Source organism: Elaeis guineensis, chromosome 3, assembly GCF_000442705.2.
Source record: "Elaeis guineensis isolate ETL-2024a chromosome 3, EG11, whole genome shotgun sequence".
NCBI lineage: Eukaryota > Viridiplantae > Streptophyta > Magnoliopsida > Arecales > Arecaceae > Elaeis > Elaeis guineensis.
In genome coordinates this window covers 103,446,340-103,458,548 of record NC_025995.2, presented here as the reverse complement: position 1 = coordinate 103,458,548, position 12,209 = coordinate 103,446,340, and the positions used below count along the sequence as shown (strand labels likewise).

General features: G+C 33.0%; 1 long non-coding RNA gene across 26 annotated transcripts; it reads right to left on the bottom strand.

Annotated features, from left to right (window-relative positions):
- Nucleotides 1-278: 278 nt before the first annotated feature.
- LOC105041311 (uncharacterized) lies at nucleotides 279-11,605 on the bottom strand. 26 transcript variants are annotated; one of them, XR_012139863.1, is made up of 11 exons: nucleotides 11,267-11,605; nucleotides 6,028-6,076; nucleotides 5,521-5,910; nucleotides 4,515-5,402; nucleotides 4,090-4,241; nucleotides 3,719-4,006; nucleotides 3,505-3,615; nucleotides 2,597-3,158; nucleotides 1,710-2,083; nucleotides 702-752; nucleotides 346-606 (listed from the first exon to the last, which is right to left on the bottom strand). It is a non-coding gene; the product is annotated as an uncharacterized lncRNA (long non-coding RNA). The 26 variants fall into 26 exon arrangements; XR_012139864.1 differs by having other exon boundaries at nucleotides 1,710-2,803; nucleotides 2,918-3,158; XR_012139874.1 differs by having other exon boundaries at nucleotides 1,710-3,230; nucleotides 5,521-5,720; nucleotides 5,828-5,910.
- Nucleotides 11,606-12,209: the final 604 nt, after the last annotated feature.

Here is a 12,209-nt window from a genome sequence, read left to right as displayed (position 1 = left end):
TTTTTTTGTTGGTAAGCTTTTGCAACAATATTTTGTCATGCTAAATATAGTATTTTAATTATATTATTTCAAAAATTTAAATTTAAATGCATCATTTGCCACAATATTTGCTATAATTTACAACAATGTTTTTTGTTAGTAATTTTTTGCAACAATATTTGATGATGCAAAAAATAATATTTAAGTTATAATATTTTAGAATTAAAATTCAAATATAAGATTTGCAACAAAAAGAAATTGATGCAAATTATATGCACACACGTGCATGCAAACCTGTAGACATAATGAATAGAATACATTCTTTAATAAATATTTTGCATTTACATATATTTCTATTAGCAAAAATCCAAAATAAGTAATAGAGCTTATTGCTTATGCTTTTCTTTACAAACAAAGCCAAAATATTCCTGTTCCAATGACTAATTACAAAATAAGATAACTTCCAACAAAAACTATGTCCTCTTTCACCAATAGTCCCTGTAATCATTTGTCTTAGTTTTCTTTACAAAACAACTAAGAAAGAACAAGTGGCAGATCGGAAGACAAACTTCCAGCAAAAAACTGTCTTTCTCAAGCATTAGATCAATGTGAATCATTTGCCTTGTTCTGCAAATTCAAAGGAATAAAAGTTATTAAAATATATATAACATACAAATTTGAGGTTCAAGGTATGGTAGAGTCTTAGTTTTTAACTTTCTAACCTTTTGGGAAAGTGCAGAAGTTCTTCACAAATTTGTTGGGTCTAAGTCAAGCTACAAAAAAAAATAAATGTATTAAAAAAAGATTCAAAACTATGCATAGTAAGAATGAAGGCTACAAATCTAAGTATAGTAAGAATGAAGGTGAAATCATGAATGGCAAAAATCATGTTAACTGTATTATTAAGATGAATTAGCAAAACATCAGCTGACTGACAGTGACAAATGGATAAACTTTTCTAAACAAAAGAACATGTTGGAATGGACAGGGACCGATATTAGCAAATCTGCTCAACTTAATTATCAAGAGAATTCATGATTTTATACTACCAAAGCAAATCAATTAGTTTTATCTGAAACAAAGATAGCGACAAGGTATTGACTGAGTATAAAGGGTGTCCAGCTTTGAGCCAAAAATGTATACCTATCATGCTTTCTTGTTATATGTTACAGACCAAACATGTTTTACCGTCCCATTTGGTAATATCAAACTTAGGACTATACTCAGATCAGTATGGATCTTAGTTCGAGCTGCTAGGCATAAGAATGGGGTTTTCATTAAAATTTGGCACTCTTCAATACCTGCACGTATGTCATTTATGGCATGGAGATGTCCTTAGAATAAGTTACCAACACAGTGACATTCCATACCTATGAATTTATTCCTCTTTAAACCCAGAATGAACTGAGTACTATAAATCTAAGTCAATTTGAGGATGGCCGTGAAATAACTTATGCTTAGTAGAGACTCTAGCATTCAGAACTTACCCCAAGTAATTTAATTCAGTAAATCAGTATAGACTCTGTAAATAAATACAAAAGTTGCTTCAAGCTGATTTATTGGAAACTACTTGATTTTAAGTCTAATTGATCCTCAAAATGCATACAAAGCAAACTATGATTAAAAAAAAATGAGCTTGATTAAAAAAAAAAGTAAACTTATATTTCAATATTTTTATAATAAAAAAATGAACAAGCATTTCACGTGTAAATACTATTAAATTAACTTACATTTATAGTTTGACCGTTTGAGATTTTAGTTAAGAAGACTTGCAGCATAGCTTTCACGTCAGCTTGCAACTTAGCTTGCATCTCTATACTTTGAGCCTCCATATCAGATCTCTCATACGTCTTATCTCTTCTTCTTGTTGAATACGTTGCTCTTCAAGTCACCCCTCTAGCTCCTTAACTTCCTTGGCCCCTTCATCAAGCTGTTGATTAGCTTGTTCTAATTGAGCTTGTAACCTCATTTTATGTTTGGCAGGTTTGGAACCATAGCTTTGGCAACATTTTTCACCAACCACTTGCTCAAAGGCTTCATCAGTAATCAAGTTTAAAGAATTTTCTTCATTTGTAGATTGTTCCAACAAATATAACACATCTTCCTATATTTGGCATACAATCCATATGTATAATAATCAGTTTGTTTAGATTGACTATTATATGCAGTTCCTCTAATATATTAGAAATCAAATATTTAATTGCAGGGGTTGTAATTCAAATGTTCATAATTATTGCTAAATATAAATTGCAAACATCAACTTTCTTTGCTTTATCATTGACCCAATCTCCATTACTCTTCATATGAGTAATCTTTCACATTTGATGCATACCGGGCATTTCTCCAGTGATAGGATTCCTTTGCACAAGAAACTTCATTATTAAATTATCGTATAAATAATATATCATAATATAACACTATACATATCTCATGTTGTCATGCCTAACATTCTTAAAACTTTTGCAGCCAGCAATATGAGGAATAAGTTGCTTCTCTCTATTTGCCGTGTTTCTTAAACTAGCTACTTATATAAGAATCATTAAAAAAAAATTAGATTCAGCTAACCAAAAGAATTTTACTATTTCCTTAAGCATATATAGTTTGCAGAAAAACAAACCTGAAAGTCGGGTGTCTTGAAGTAATTCACAAGATGCTCCCAATTAGCAGGAGAGATAATTTTTGGTGGGTTTTGCAAATGCTCCTCATCAGTCTTATAACGTTTGTAGTGATTATGTAAGCATGCGCGGCGAACACGATAGCTATTATTGGCTATTGATTTGATAACATCCCGTAGGAGATCAGTCTTAGGTATGTCAAATTTATCCTAAAAAAAAATCACATGATAGACAATGATTTTCAACATGAAATTTTTATAAATTTACAGCCTTCATTCATAATTCTATAAATAAAAATGAGTCTTTAATGAGAAAACTTTTACCATTGTGAGCTCACATATCTTGTCTTTGGTTCCAGCATCCACATCCTTCCATTTTTTTGCTTCAAAATTAGTATTCAATCTGGTGACTACCCCTATTTCAAAGGCAAATATTTCGGCATTGACACCAACAGCAGCCAACTCAGACAAAGGAATTGATACCGGCAATTTTTCTGTCTCACTTTGTTTTATTGCCTTAACTGTAGCAATACCTCGAGACGGGCCTCTTGTATTTTTATTAGTGCTTGTAGCAGAGGAAAAGCAAAATTAACCAGTCATCTGTGCATTGTTCAGTTACTCCATATATATCTAAATGCTGCGAAACCAAACTTATAGCTAATAGTCAACAGAGAAAGGTATCTCTTTGTCATTCCAAGCTAAGGTTTTATCAAAGTGCTTCAATCAAAGCTTCTACTATCTATCTAATATCCATTTGGTTTATTTTCTATTTACTATATTTCTCAGCCAACAAATGCATAATATCTATTTACTATTATAATTGATAATAAGATGCTATAGGCTCTTTCCTTTAAAGCATGAACTCTACAATTCAAACATTTCAAGTAAATATTTTTATGCTATTTATTTACCAGATGGTGCCACTTGTGCATTTGATGCAGTTGCTTCTACTTGAGCATTTGAAGTAGATGTTGCTTCCTTTAAATCACCATGATTTTGAATATTTGTAACTGAAAAAATTACTGCAATAAGTTTAAATACACTTAATACTAATATCAAACTTGAGATGAAACTGTCACTTAAAATGAAAAACATAATAGACATATAAGTATGGAAACTCTATACCTCCGTTCGAATTTGGCAAAATATAAGGACAAGGTCTTGCCTTCTCATCATTTTTCATATAAACATAGATATCTCTCATGCCTTGAAACTCATGTAGCATTTGCATTACAGAGTTATCATCACTCAATATCTTTCGATTCCCATAGTAAAGTTTAAAACCAACAGAATAAATGTCGCAAAGCTTCTTACATACAGCCAAAACATCAAGATAGATAGAATCATCACCAAAATTCGATTCTTGACACACTTTTTCACCATAGTGAACAAAAAGAATGTGAGAATTGTCACCTATAAAAAATAACTCATAATAAGTATCATGTATAAATATAAATTAGTTGATATACATGTATATATCACTGAATTATGCATACTTATCATATTAGTCACATGTGAAGGAGCCCTAAGCTCTGCCGATGCTTGAGTTAGTATCGATCTATGATCACGATCCCTACTTAGTGTGCCGGTGCTATAAACTTGCTAGACTTAGCCTTTGAATTCTAGCCTTTTAGCAACATATCAAAACCTATAAAGTAGTAAGATATTATTTAAGCAGAATAAAAGATAAATTGTATCTCAAAATATACAACTTATAAGCAAACACCAATATACAACTTATGGATTATGGTGTCTCAAAATATATACCAGACTACAAGAAAGAGAAAAAATACATGAATATGTATATTTGAGGAAAAGAGTTTGCAATTGACTTGTTTTAGTTGAAATAGTAGATAGGTAACAACTGTGTATTGTCGTACCTTGGATCATTCAAAAGATGAACAAAATTGGGGTTAATTACCTTAGCTTCCTGAAGTAGACATCAATGTGGCAGAGTGAAGTGTAGAGGATCTTCCCGCAGACCTCCACAGCTGCTATTAAATAGTTCAAGTTCTTAAGTGCCATTAAATGTCACAAATAGTCATCATCAATTAATTCCATAAAACCACCACTGTCACTTGAAGAATCAATGTTGCTGTCAGTTTCTTCCTCATCTTCATCATCACTATTTGCAGTAGTATCAGTGACACTAGTCACATCAACACTTTCTCTTAATATCATCTCTATGTAAAACAAAGTCAGCATCAGTAGAGAAGCAATCATGTGAAAAATTGCCCACACATCCTAATTCATTTTGCTGATATGCTTCACCTAAATCTATAGAATTTTCTACTTCCTCAGCTTTATAAACTTCTGGTATATCATAAACATTTCGGGGTTGCACCTTCACTACTGTTTGCCAATTAGAATTGTTAACATCTTTGACATAATATACTTGTTCTGCTTGACTTGCTAAAACAAAGGGTTCATCTGTATACTGAGTTCTCATAGTATCCAAAGTAATAAACCCATGCTTGTCTTTCTTATATCCCCTTGTTTGATGTCTACCTTGTCGTGGAACCTCATACCAATCATATTTAAAAAGAACGACTCTATTCTTACCCAAGTAATCTAATTCGATCATTTCAACTATTTTGCCATAGTAATCCACATTCCCTATGTGCTCATCACCTTTCACAATCACTCCACTATTCTGTGTTTTTAAATAAGCTTCATGAGTTTGAGTATGGAACCTGAACCCATTAGTGATGTAACCTTTGTAGTAGGTTGCACGAAGATCAGGACCTTTAGCCAATGATAGTAGTTGCTTATTCACATGATTATCTCCTTCTTTGTACAACTATATAACCTATAAACACACATAAACAAATAATTAAAAAAATCTGTGGGTATATATATAGAATAGCAATGCAGTTATAAAATTATCTAATATTTATACCCTAAATTTTAATTGAATAGAAACTTACTCGATTTTCAAACCATTTTATAAATTGCTCCTCATGTCTTCTTTCCACATTGTAAGAACTTTTTCTTGAGAGCTCTTCAAAGTGTTCTTCAACCCATGCATTGACCTCTTCATAATTCTTTAATACATAAAAATGAACTTGCTTATGCTCCTCAAAGTCAAGCAACTTATAGTCTCCTGCTGATATAAATCTGCCATCCACTTTAAAAATAGACAGCCGTTCACAAGATCCCCTTCAACTCCATCAAAATTTCTTTCTCTTGATAATGTATCAAAATCATTTAAGTATCTTGAGCAGAGATGCATACTTTCTTTTGACAAATAGGCTTCAGCAATTGAGCCTTTTGGATGTGCTTTATTTTGCACATAACCTTTCAACTTCCGTAACTCTCTACAAAGATATCACCATGTAAATTATATATCTATATAAAAAAAGTAAAGAAATACGGTGCCAATGATATTGGAAGAGAAAAGAAAAAAAACTTTTTTTTGCATATTCACAACTAACCTTTCAACTGAATACATCCAACGAAATTGGCATGGTCCATCTTCTTTAGCTTCAGTCATCGAATGAACAGTCAAGTATACCATAATATCAAAAATTGAAGGAGGAAAAATCATTTCCAACTTACATAGTATTAAAGCAATTTGAGCTTCAAGATTCTCCAAAACATCAATCTTTAAAGTCTTAGAACAAAGTTGCCCAAAAAAAAGGCTTAGATCAATAAGTGCATTACAAACTTCTTGAGAAAGGAGGCCTCGAATCTCAAGTGGCAGCAAGCGTTCCAATAGAGCATGACAATCATGATTTTTTAGTCCATATATCTTGTCTTCTTTGATTTGAACACATTGAGCAATATTAGATGCATAAGAATCTGGCGTCTTCACATCCTTCAAAAATTGACAAAAAGTTCTCCTTTCATTTGGTGACATAGTATATTTTGCAGTAGGTAGTTCAAACTTGTCCTCTATTATTTTATGTGGATGCAGTCCCTTTTTGATACCCATCTCTTTAAGATCAAGACGAGTATTCAAGCTATCTTTGTTTTTCCTATCAAGACTTAGTATTGTACCCAAAATACTATCACACATTTTTTTCCACATGCATCACATCCAAATTATGTCACAGCAATAATGTTTTCTAATAAGGAAGCTAAAAAAAATACTTTTCTTTTCCCAATTATGCACCTTATCTTCATCTCTCTTTCTCTTCGTTGGAGTGAGCTTCCCAAATATGACTTGTTCAAAAGTTTGATATTGTTCTAGCACATCATATCCAGAGAGAGATTTAGGTGCATTTCGAGTCTCCTTATGGTTATCAAATAAAGTTTTGTTTTTTCTCTAAGCATGATCTTCGGGTAGAAAGCGACGATGACCCATGTAACAATATTTATGATCATGCTTTAATCTCTTTGAAACTATTTCCTTATTACAGCAAGGGCAATGCTAACTCTCCTTTGGTGCTCCAAACGGACAACATGGCATAGGCAGAGAAATTGTTTATAGTCCATAAAATAGCAGCTCGAAGATGAAAATTTTGCTTCTTATGAGCATCAAAATTTTCAACTCCAACTTCCCATAATAATTTCAACTCATCATTAAGGGCTGCAAGTACACATCAATATTGTTTCCTGGTGACTTAGGTCCAGGAATAATCAATGATAATATCCAATAAGGACTCTTTAAACACATCCATGCTGGTAAGTTCTAAGGAATAAGTAAAACTAGCCATGTGCTATGTGAGATGTTCATGGTTCCAAAAGGATTGAAACCATCACTTGCAAGTCCAAGTCTAACATTTCTAGGGTCTTGGGAAAATGATTGATGTTGTTGATCAAATGATTTCCATGCCATGGAATCAGTTGGATGCCTTAAAATGCCATCATCAATCCTCTTCTCTTTATGCCATCTCATATCAATTGCTGTTTGCTTAGACATAAACAGACGCTGAAACCTCGATTTTAATGGAAAATAACGCAAAGTCTTTGTTGAAACATTATTCTCCTTCTTAGAACCTTAGAGACTAGGTCCATCACCACCACAATCTTGATTTTTTATCTACCTTGACTCTTGACATTTTGGGCACTCATTCAAATCTATATATTCATTGTAAAAAAGGACACAATCATTTCTAGAAGCATCTATCTTCTTGTAATCTAACCCTAAATCCCGAATTATCTTCCAGGCATCATAAAATGATGCAAGGCATATATTTTCTGGTGGCAGCACACTTTTTAGTAAACTTCGTAAAGCATCTAAAGATCTATTGCTCCATCCATATTGGCATTTCATTTGGAATAATTTTACTGTGAATGTCAACTTAGAGAATCCTTGACAATTTGGGTACAACTTTTGCTCTGCATCTTTTATTAACTGATAGAATTTTCGAGCTTCTTCATTGGGCTCTTGAGGTTCTTGACTACCTAAATTTCTAGACACACCTTCAATATTTTCTCCAAGGTTCTCACCCCTAAACATATCATATAACATTTCAAAAGTGGTAGCATCATTGCCTCCATTAAAATTGGCATTATCATCTAATTCAAGCTAAATCAAGGGAAGCAACATGTAATCTTTCTCCATGATACGTCCATCTTTTGTAGGTCTTTTCCATCCCCCATAAATATAAGTCCATCTTAACTTCATCTAGTTTTGTGGTAGCCATTCTTGCACTTGGTACAAGGACAATGTATTATATGCACTACCCCAGGGCGAGAAAATGCAATGTCTAGAAATGCATCCAAACCCTTTTCATATTCAGGTGTATGCTTATCATATTCAATCCAGTTCTTATCATACTCACCCATCCTATTTTCCATTAGCCTAATTTTTTGCAAAATTGAACACTTGTAACCCACTTGCAATATATATTCTAGTCAATCATTAATATTTCCTAATAGCATTTATGATAATTAAGATATACTCAAAGTGTCAAGTTACGCACCATATTTCTATATTTATTTGAATATTCACAACCATATCATCAAACACTTCTACTAAATCACTTTATAAAGCTACAAGAACATAGCATTTCAACATATTTCCGAAGATATTTGCAACTAAAGGAAACAAAATTTTGATTCTAGGAAACCTTATAATTAAGCTTTTAAAGAGATTCACAAAAGATTCAATTTGACTCTTCCTTTGTACATTGATCTATCTTACTTTTAGCATTTTATTTAGTATGATCTAAATCTTCTTAGAAAGAGAAATTTATTCTCAAATATTTTCATCTTTCAATAAATTTACTTGATATTGCTTTTTCTTAACAAGTTGAACTTGACCAAGATTTATCCATGCATATTATTGACATATAATATTGTTCATGACAAATAGATATAACTGCTGGCATGATCCTAAAGTCACTATAGTACTGTCTCACACCTGGCATGATCACACATGAATTATAACTGTTGTGATGTGATAAAAAATAAAAGTCAACTCGACTCAACTCAACTAAGCTTTATTTCCAAACAAGTGGTCAGCTGCATGAGTTCTTCTACATTCCTCTCTGTTTTGAATAAAGTAACTTATTCAAATAAATTTAAAGTATAAAATGTGAAGCTTATTTCCATCATCCTGTAGAAGAGCGTGAGTTCAAAACTGAAATCTTTCGGATGATGACAGAACACCATAAGAAAAGATATTTAGTGCTACTGAAAACCAGAATGATATTAAAGTAAGCCTAATAAATCTATGACTTAAGTGAGTATAAAAAGTCAACTGAAAGCAAAAGTCTAAACTTCAATTTGAGAAATAAAGCATAGTTTGCAAGATTAACCAATTCCAATCCAGTTCAAGTGATTCAGATCAGTTTGGAGGATTAGTTCTGATTCTGATTCCGATTCCAAATTTTTGAGGAACCACTACTGTGTCCAATCCTGCTCTTGCACTATGAAATTATAGATAGGAACAATATATAATGTAATTTTCCTAAATTTCCAGGTTGAATCTTGATGGAGGTAAACTTGCCAAGATGCTTATTCGCAAATTCAGTATTCCTCTTAAAAGCATAGGGCTCTATAACAAAATTTACCAAATTTAGTTATGTCGTCAAGCCAAACTAGTCTAAGTGAAAGTCTAGATTATTTTCAAAATTGAGCATCCCTCTCAGAGAGGAAGGTAAGTTCTGTTCATCTACTTTGCCCTAATTCTGCAATGCTCAGTGTTTGACATACCACTGGCAAATCTTACTTTGGTCACTTAAATCACAAGAAAACAAATTCAAGCTTAGAAGAAAAAGAACAATACCAAAGCAGCAGCACAAACAAATTCAACATTGAAGAAAAAGAACAAGGCCAAAGTAGCACCACAAACTAATTCAAGTTTAGAAGAAAAGAACAACACGAAAGCAGCAACACAAACAAATTCAAGCTTAGAATAAATAACAAGACCAAGGCTGCAAGACAAACATCTAGAGAACCTAATCAAGCACTTAAAAAAAGCAAGTAAATATTAACTAATGTTCACAAAGAGTAAAATGCTAACTACTTAGGATAATTGAAAGTAATCAATTGTACGATGTTAGACAATTATATACATTAAGCAATATTTATAATTCATCAAATGTCTCATTTGTCCATATTCCAATAATAAAATTACAACCTAAAGAAAAAGAAAAATGAACAAAGACAAAATATAAGCATGAATGAAAAAAGTTCATGTTGTTCGTTCTAATATGAACAAACTGCGAAAACCATAGACCATATTTTAAAGGTGGTTATCTGAAGCAAAATGAACAAAAACTTAACAGCAAGTTCTCCTTCCGATCCCAAAAACCTCATTTTCCTATTTCCAAGTCCAGATTGGTCAAGTCATTTTGGGTTACATGAAAGAGACTTTAAAAAACAAAGCAAGTCTATTCAACTAAAAGATTATCTAACTATTTATGACTGGATTAAGTGTTTTGCATAACCAAATCCATTTAGCTCGGATCTATGCACACAGGTCTTAGACATACTCGCGCTAAGCCTCGAACACTGTAGAGTATCAGTAGGACTATTGAGGCCTCGCCATAGCTATCAAAGTACAAAACGCACAAGCACTTAAATCCCTGAGAATGCTCACGGTTAAGTGTATGACTAACAATCAGAAAATGAAACAATTTAAATATTTAGATGACTTTGAAACATATGGCCTAGAGGTTGGGGATTTTTTGTTTAAGCTATACGAGGGACTCTGTTCACCTAGTTTCGTACTATATTCTACTTCATTGTTTGCTAATTTCAGACCAACATCTGGGCAAGTATATTGGTCTGACCACATTGATCATATTAGAACTGCTTTCTCTGCTCTTTAGTTAATTTTTAGTATAAGCCTGATTTTTTTTAGTTGCATCTCAAACATTTGGAGAAGGCTCAAAAGTATGCTCCAAACATGAATTAGCGAAGTTCAAAAGAGAAATACAAGTCACCTACTAAATTATGCTTATCTAGTGATAAAATCTCTGTTAAGTGAATATAAAGATATACAAAGATATCTAAATGATGGTTCTTCAACCAGATTTCTCTCCTTGATATATTAACAGACTAACTGCAACATAGCAAATCTATAGACTATAGATAGAATTCTCAGTATAATCCCACATAAGAATGGCACATCCATCATTATGATCCATGATATGCCACGATACGAGAGAATTAGGATTTCTAGGGACTGCACACAAACCGTGTGTTTCTCATCTTTTAGAAATACCTATTCAAGATCTTAAACAAAGAACTTGTTCTCAAGAAAGTGTCATCTCTTACCTAGACAGAGGGGCGAGCTCGAGATGCGGCGGCGCGGGCGAGCGGTGACGAGGGCGAGATCTCTCTCTCACAACTCACAGAAGGCGAGATCTCGGGCGAACGTCGGCTTCGATCTCAGCTAAGGGGAGGGCGAACGTCGGCGGCGGCGGCGGTGGCGAGGGGGAGTGAAGGCGAGGGCGAACGGCGGTGGCGGCGAGGGGGAGCGGTTGCGAGGGCGGCGGCGAGGGGTTGAACGTCTTTCTCCCAATCTCGTCCGAGGGGGAGCGCGAGAGCGGAGTACTTCGATAGGGATTGGGAAGGAACGAGAGGGAGAGAGAATATTAGCCCGGGAAGCGTACTTAGGGCGCGGGAAGCAAATATTAGCCCGCGCCTAAGGCGGGGCCAATTATTTTAATTACTTTTTTTTTACAACAAATTTAATTATGTAATAATTTTTTTATTTATTTACCTTAAATTTAAATTTTATTATAAAAAAATATAAATTTTGTAACAAAAATAAAATTTTGTTACAAAAAAAATTCAACATCTTGCAACAACAATAACTAATTGTTGCAAATAGTATGTTCCTTTATAAATTTACAAAAAAAAAAATTTGTTACAAAAAATATAAAATTTATAATAAAAATAAATTTTATTATAAATTATTATTGCAAATATCCCTTTTCCTTATCATGTCTACAAATATCAATTATCTCTTCAATCTATATACAGATCCAACAAGTATCTTTCTCATTGATGTCCACTCTGAAATCAAAAGCATCAGACAAAGACTAGAAACATCATCTATTCATGCAACGTTAGGGGTGACAATTAATGGGTCAAGTTGAAATGAATTCAGACTAAAAAAATTTTCATCTCAAACCCGACCCATTTATCATCAGGTTGGAAAATATAAATAATATTACAATTCTCGATCCCTTTCTTTCTACATAAATTGAGACTC